Here is a 7,094-nt window from a genome sequence, read left to right on the forward strand (position 1 = left end):
TTCCACACTCAGTGGAGCGCGTCTGTGTTTTGTAATTTTGAGCAGACACTTATGCCGCGTACATGAATGTGCTATCTCCATTACGGATGCCAGTTTTACCAGAACGAGCGCTCCCGTCTCATAACTTGCTTCTGAGCATGCGCGTTATTTTCATGTCGTTAAAGCCTACACACGACCGTTTTTTACAACGTTAAAAATGACAACGTGAAAAACGACGCGAAAATTTAGAGCATGTTCTACATTTTTAATGCCCATTTTTAACATCGCGAAAAATGCTCTGGAGCCCACACACAACCGTTTTAATGTCATGTAAAACTAGCGTTCATAATGGAGATGGCACATTCATCCCGCTGTAACAGACTGAAAAGCGCAAATCGTCTCTCACCAAACTTTTACTAAAACAAAATCAGCAAAAGCAGCCCCAAGGGTGGCGCCATCCGAACGGAACTTCCCCTTTATAGTGCCGTCGTACGTGTTGTACGTCACCACGCTTTGCTAGAGCATTTTTTTTAATGATCATGTGTAGGCAAGGCAGGCTTAAAGTCGAGGTTCACCCAAAAAATACATTTGTAACATTACATTCAGCCGAGTTGTCCTAATGACAATTGGCTGTTTTTTTGTTTGTTTTTTCCGTACATACCTTATTTTCACCGCCGCTTCCGGGTATGTCTTCTGCGGGACTGGGCGTTCTCTGATCACCACCTTATTAGTTTCTCTCTCTCCCTGTCTGCCTCCTCCTTGGCTTCCAACCACAAAACTATTACCCGTAGAAACCTTTGCCATCTTAACCCTTCTCTTCTTTTTTTCTGCTACAGATTGTCTCTATGACAAAATCTCATCCTTGTTCTGACCCAACTTGGCCACTTCTGTCTACAACAGTTCACTGTCATCCACCCTCAATACCTTCACCCCCCTCACTACACACAGAATGAGGCCCCGACTGATACAACCCTGGCAAACAGACAATACCAGAAGCCTCAAAAAACGTAGCCGCACTCTTGAGCCTCTGTGGCACAGCAAGATTTCAGCCAATATAAATCTGCCCTCCAAAAATACCTTTCCTGCCTCCACACTTCCAAACAGACCTACTTTATCAGTCTCATTAACACCCTCTCACGCAGTCCCCGTCAACTCTTTTCTACCTTTACCACTCTACTTCATCTTCCATTACCTCTACCCACTAACTTACTCACTGCCCAGGAGATTGCTAATCACTTCAAAAATAAGATTGAGACAATTCGTCTCGAGATCTCCGCTCTACAGATATCTCTCACACTCTTCACTCCTTGTCCTCCTGCACTATTAATACTTCTCTCTTTTGACCCAGCTACTATAGCGGAAGTCATTCTTTTTTCTATCGCCCACCTAACCTCCTGCCCCCTGGACGCTGTTCCTTCTCAAATACTACGATCACCATCTGACTCTATCCTACACTCTTTAACTCATATCTTCAACCTCTCACTCTCTACTGGCATCTTCCCCAACCCGCTAAAACATGCGCTAGTCACTCCCATACCTAAAAAGGCCTCACTGGACTCCACCAATCTTAACAACCTAAGACCCATCTCTTTACTTCCTTTTGCCTCCAAACTCCTTGAACGTTTCGTCTACAACCAACTGAGCGACCACCTCCTTGAGAATAACCTTCTTGATCCCCTTCAGTCTGGATTTCGCCCACCTATTCCCGAAAGAAAGCACTAGTGGGCTTCACATGACCACAATTAAGATGGGAGTGTACTACTGGACAAATATAAAGGTTTGTTTTATAAAAAAAATATGCAATACTACAGCGACCTTTCATAGATTTAGCTTTTGTAACAAGATAAACATCTCGGACGTAAAAAAAAAAAAAACAATTGCGGCTGGAACTCCGCTTTGATTTATAAATAAGTTCAATTAAAAAAAATATATATATATATACATATATATATATATATATAAACATATTGGATGTTTTATAGCAGAATATAAAAATATATATATAGGTAGATTCACACACATTGCCCTAAACTTGAGACTGCGTAGCTTAGCGTGTTTAGGCTACGCTGCCGTAAGTTAGCTAGGCAAGTACATGATTCACAATGTACTTGCCTGCTATGTTACGGCGGCGTAGCCTAAAGCGGGTGGGCGTAAGGGCGCCAAATTCAAATGTGTGTAAGGGGGGCATGTTTTATGTTAATAAGGCTTGACCTTACGTTTTTGACGGGTTTTTTTTTACTGCGCATGCGCTGGGCGCCTACATTTCCCAGTGTGCATTGCGGCTAAGTACGCCGCACGGGCCTATTGATTTTGACGACTTACGCAAACGACGTAAACATTTCGAATCTCAAAGCGGGAACGGCGGCCATACTTTAACATTGCTATTCCATCTAATAGATGAAATAACTTTAGGCCTGATAGTGGCTTACCGAAACGGCCTAAATGTACTGCGGCGGCCGGGCGTACGTTCGTGAATCGGCGTATCTACTAATTTACATATTATACGCCGACCGCAATGGAAGCGCCACCTAGCGGCCATCCGAAATATTGCAACCTAAGGTAGGACGGCGCAAGCCGTCCTATCTTAGATATGTTTAAGCGTATCTCTGTTTGAGCATACACTTAAACATAAGTCGCGTAGATTCTGAGTTAGGTCGGCTTATCTACTGATAAGCCGGCCTAACTCTTACTGAATCTACCTAATAGTTTTCTTTCCAAAATCTTTGGTCTTTTTTCGTTTATAATGCAAAAAAAAAAAAAAACAAAAAAAAAAAAACCCAGAGATGATCAAATACCACCAAAAGAAAGCTCTATTTGTGTGTGTGTAGGGGGGGGGGGGGCAATATGAGTTTTATTTGTGTACAGCATTACATGACTGCGCAATGGTCAGTTAACCACTTAAGGACCCCTTCAAGCCGATATACGTCGGCAGAATGGCACGGCTGGGCACAATCACGTACCTGTAAGTGTTTCTTTAAAGCGGTGGTTCCCCCTTAAAAACAACATTTTTTTATTCCACTGCCCCCCCACATTCCATCACGATTAATGCTCTTAATATTTTTTTCCTGCTGTACATACCTTAGTACAGCATATTCACCCGTGCATCCGGGTTGCGAGTCCCGCGGGAGTGGGCGTTCCTCACAGGCTGTTGATTGACGTTTTCCCCAAAAACGAGCTCTCCCCCCGTCGCGTAAGCCGCGTCACGGTTGGCGAAAGGAGCCGAACGGCGAGTCGGCGCTATACTGCGCATGCGCATCGCCGTTCGGCTCCTTTCGCCAATCGTGACGCGGCTTACGCGACGGGGGGAGAGCTCGTTTTTGGGGAAAACGTCAATCAACAGCCTGTGAGGAACGCCCACTCCCGCGGGACTCGCAACCCGGATGGACGGGTGAATATGCTGTACTAAGGTATGTACAGCAGGAAAAAAATATTAAGAGCATTAATCGTGATGGAATGTGGGGGGGCAGTGGAATAAAAAAAAATTGTTTTTAAGGGGGAACCACCGCTTTAAGCCCAGCCATGGGGTCCCGAGCGTGCCGGCGGCGGAGCGCTCTCGACACGGTCCGAAGCTCCGTGACCGCGCCGTGATTGGTCACCGGACCTGAAGAACGGGGAGAGATGTTTGTAAACACACCTTCCCTGTTCTTCGTTGTGGCAGTGTCATTGATCGTCTGTTCCCTGATATAGGGAAAGACAATCAATGATGTCACATGTCCAGCCCCGCCCCCCTACAGTTAGAAACACATATGAGGTCACACTTAACCCCTACAGCGCCCCCCTAGTGGTTAACTCCTAAACTGCAATTGTCATTTTCACTGTAACAGTGCATTTTTATAGCACTTTTTGCTGTGAAAATGACAATGGTCCCAAAAATGTGTCAAAATTGTCCGATGTGTTCGCCATAATGTCGCAGTCATGAAAAAATCGCCGCCATTAGTAGTAAAACAAAAATTATTAATAAAAATGCAATAAAACTACCGTATTTTCCGGCGTATAAGACAACCTTTTACACCGGAATTACACAGCCAAAAACCGGGGGTCGTCTTATACACCGGGTTAGCAGCTGCTCACTCGATTTCAGCCTGCCGGGCGCTCTGTAACTCTGTATTCTGTATTCTGCGCCGCTCAGCCAATCCCGATGCACTCTGTTGATGACAGAGCATGCTAAGCCTGCTTGGATTGGAGTAATAACCTCTGCCAATCCGAGCAGGCTTAGCATGCTCTGTCATTAACACAGTGCATCGGGATTGGCTGAGCGGCGCATATACAGACAACATACAGCACACGGCGGCGGCATTTTCGTTTTTAAAAGGCATTACATACAGCCTTACAAAGCACCCAGCGGCGGCGGCCTCTACGTTTTAAAATAATTACTACCGCAGAAGGGGGTCGTCTAATACGGTGAGTAGATCCCAAAACCACAGTTTTTAGTATATTAGGGGGTCGTCTTATATGCCGAGTCGTCTTATACGCCGGCAAATACGGTATCCCTTATTTTGTAAACGCTATAAATTTTGCGCAAACCAATCGATAAAAGCTTATTGCGATTTTTGTTACCAAAAATAGGTAGAAGAATACGTATCGGCCTAAACTGAGGAAAAAAACTTTTTTTATATATATTTTTGGGGGATATTTATTATAGCAAAAAGTAAAAAAAGTAAAAAATATTGTTTTTGGATATCACAGGGTTAAATACAAAGGGCCAGATCCTCAAAAGAGATACGGCGGCGTAACTGCTGTTACGCCGTCGTATCCCTGGTCCTAACTATGGAACTGATCCACAGACTCAGTTTCCCATAGTTAGGACGAAGATCCGACATGTGTAATTGAATTACACTGTCGGATCTTAAGGATGCAATTCTAGGCCGGCCGCTAGGTGGCGAGGCCATTGAGGCCGGCGTAGAATATGCAAATGACCAGTTACGGCGATCCACGAACGCTCCGACGGGCCCGACGCTCTAAATCTACGTCGTTTACGTCGAGTTCCGCCGCGTAAAACTAGGGCTAAGCCCTAGTTGTCCTAAGCCATGTTAAGTATGGCCGTCGTTCCCGCGTCGAATTTTAAATTCTACGTCGTTTGCGTAAGACGTCCGTGAATGGCGCTGGACGCCATTTACGTTAACGTCTAAGCAAATGACGTCGGAGCGATGTCAGTTAGCGCAATGCACGTCGGGTAATTTACCCGACGGAGCATGCGCAGTACGTCCGGCGCGGGAGCGCGCCTAATTTAAATGGGACTCGCCCATTTGAATAGGAACGCCTTGCGCCGGACGGATTTAAGTTACAGCGCCGCAAAATTCCAGGTAAGTGCTTTGTGGATCGGCACCTAACTTGGGAATTTTGCGGCGGAGTAACTTAAATCAGAAAAGTTACGTTGCGCCAAGGCTTTGTGGATAACCCCCAAAGGTCATAAAGTAACTTCACATTATCTGGACATGCAGAGTGCTTGGGGGATGTGTGTATGTATGTATGTATGTATGTATGTATATATTAAAAAGGTGTTGGTACTGCGCTGGTATAATAATGTGATCTAGTTTACCCCCAAAAAAATTGTTTTTTTCTATTTGACCCCTATAGTGATATAGTGCTAGATCCAGTACAGTGATGTACGTGATGGGTCACTATAGAAACAGCTCTTGTGAACATATGTACTAGCGTGATGCTATGTGCATGTGCTGTGCCATCAAAAATAAATAAATGAATAAATAAATAAATAGATAAATATGGCTACCCCAAATGATGTGCTTGTGAAACAATATTCCAAAGTGCTATAAGTGAGTCTATAAACTATTATGAATATACATGCACAAGTGTGCGAACATATAAATAATGAATAATATTATTAATATATAAAAATAATAATAAGGTGCGTTGGTGCCAAAAATTAGTTTTTCACAATTCATGTGCATTCATGCTGCAACACGTCCCCAATTATGGGTAAGCGCCAGTTCACAAATTCCAGTCCAAACAGAAAGTGTTGCTGAGTTTAAATCCTGGTGCTATATTTCATGCATACAGGGTGCTGTCACTTCTTCCACCCGACAAAGATAAGTGCTACCACCACCAACTGCTGAAATGCAAACTCACCAGACCCCAGCTGGTAATGTGCCTCAAAAACTTATTCCGTTAAAGTTGGTGAGTCCTCTCAGGATGTTCCTCAATGCCTCAAAGAAACCAAGGGGCTCATCGTGGTGAAATATGTTTAAAAATATATTTATTTAAAATTCATAATAAAAAACTACTCACAAGAGAGGTGCTTTAAAACCAGCACCTGGTGTCTTTGGCAGTGTCAGTCTTTTAGACAGCCGCTGACCAGCTTATCGTACGGGTGCGTTCCTGGCTCCTGCTGTACCTGTGGTTTCACTTGGTTAAAATTACACTCCCCCTTGCGCTGTCCACATAGCTATATAGTATTATTTATAGTATATAGTATTATTTAGAACTTATTTTTGCGCCGGTGACAATCACTTTTCCTATGTATGTATATATGTCTATATATATAGTGCTGTGCGCCAGCTTGAGAGTTGTCTGTTATCTGTGAGCAAGGCTGCAGACTCAGACTCCGCCACAAACACTCACCCCTCCTTCTCAGTTTAGCCCTTCTCGTGTGCTGCAAACAAAACAGAGTCGTGACATGAAACTGCCAGCTTACCTTCCTGAATAGACACTCCTCAGAACATCGGCTCAGCCAAACTTCCTCTCTGCACAATGTCAGCACATCTGGCAGTCTCCACCTCCAGGTTCTCTCAGCACACAGCACTGGAGATTGGGGAGGAGGGAACAGATCTATAGGAGATTGGGAACTTGTAAATACAGTATATAAAGTATCTCACAAAAGTGAGTACAACCCTCACATTTTTGTAAATATTTTATTCTATCTTTTCATGTGACAACACTGAAGAAATGACACTTTGCTACAATGTAAAGTAGTGAGTGTACAGCTTACAGTGTACATTTGCTGTACCCCTCAAAATAACTCAACACACAGCCATTCATGTCTAAACCACTGGCAAGAAAAGTGAGTGCACCACTGAGTGAAAATGTCCAAATTGGGCCCACAGTGTCAATATTTTGTGTGGCCACCATTATTTTCCAGCACTGCCTTAACCCTCTTG

The 7,094-nt window shown here is 44.0% G+C and overlaps 1 protein-coding gene across 2 annotated transcripts in view; it reads right to left on the minus strand.

The window, feature by feature from the left end:
- Positions 1–6,736, minus strand: part of LOC120936153 (cytochrome P450 2K4-like) — a 48,561-nt gene extending 41,825 nt beyond the window's left edge. Inside the window, exon 1 of one of the 2 annotated variants that reach the window (XM_040348302.1) lies at positions 6,632–6,736. The gene's annotated coding sequence lies outside the window, so the exon portion shown is untranslated. Of the gene's footprint in view, positions 1–6,558 lie in introns of both variants that reach the window. The other variant, XM_040348300.1, reaches the window with a different exon arrangement.
- Positions 6,737–7,094: the final 358 nt, after the last annotated feature.

The sequence above is a fragment of the Rana temporaria genome, chromosome 4 (assembly GCF_905171775.1).
Source record: "Rana temporaria chromosome 4, aRanTem1.1, whole genome shotgun sequence".
NCBI lineage: Eukaryota > Metazoa > Chordata > Amphibia > Anura > Ranidae > Rana > Rana temporaria.